General features: G+C 33.9%; 1 non-coding gene across 1 annotated transcript; it reads left to right on the top strand.

Moving 5' to 3' along the window:
- The first annotated feature begins 496 nt into the window (after positions 1-496).
- Positions 497-616, top strand: LOC136026723 (U5 spliceosomal RNA). Its single transcript, XR_010617405.1, has one exon. It is a non-coding gene; the product is annotated as a U5 spliceosomal RNA (small nuclear RNA).
- Positions 617-903: the final 287 nt, after the last annotated feature.

The following is a 903-nucleotide window of genomic DNA, read 5'->3' as shown; positions in this document are numbered from 1 at the left end:
CTGTAATTATCATATACCAATTTTCAAATTGAACTAGGAATCAAATTAAATTGCTGAAATTTAGATTAAGTCACAAAGTCTAGTCTTAAAAAGTGAAATGCCCTTGTTCACAACACATTTTATCAAGTCAATTGCATTGGTAACGTATCAAACTAAGAATTCCGTCGCTACCGCTAAGCCTCTTGGAATATTTAAGTAGGGTGACCTTTGGCTACAACAATTGATCAACTTCTCAGTTACTTTATAATTAATTTTTGGGCCTCTTTCCTAAATATTTATGTTATTTTCTGTGGATTTAGTTTTAGTACCATTTCATTAAAGTTGCCCATGAATTGCTGCTCAATGAATATGTTTTCTCATCATATGATTTTTTGGTCCGTATTTAATTGATTGAACATTGAATTTTTTTATTGCTTTTAAACCTTGTTAAAAAAAAAAACCATGAGGATTTACTAGGATTTGGTTTTATATACCTAAGTCAACTTGGCAATTGTCATATCTCTGGCCTCTCCTCAAATCCAATTAATCTTTCACCTTTTACTAAAGATTACCGTGGGGAGGGGTACTTGATGAGTCTTAAAACATTTTTGAATGCCGACAGGCAAACTAGCCTATACTGTTGAATGTTTTAATAATTTAAGATTAATTATTTGTGTTGCGAGAGCAACACTGTAATTTTGTCCTGTTTTTTTTTTCCATGCCGCCGATCTCAGCTTATTCCTGGAAATTGGTAAGGGTCTAACCTGTTCGGTTTTTACGGAAAGTGTGGACGTTAGGCAGGATTGATGAATATGAAATTACATTTTGGAAACCTCCGCAAAACTCTTACCTTGGGCCAAACAGGATGGTTTTTGCTTGTCCACAAGAAATAGTTTATGGTGTGCGAAGTGAAGTGGAGTTATA

The sequence above is a fragment of the Artemia franciscana genome, chromosome 4 (assembly GCF_032884065.1).
Source record: "Artemia franciscana chromosome 4, ASM3288406v1, whole genome shotgun sequence".
NCBI classification, from domain to species: domain Eukaryota; kingdom Metazoa; phylum Arthropoda; class Branchiopoda; order Anostraca; family Artemiidae; genus Artemia; species Artemia franciscana.
The sequence above is the reverse complement of the archived record's forward strand: the minus strand, read 5'-3'. Positions and strand labels throughout refer to the sequence as shown.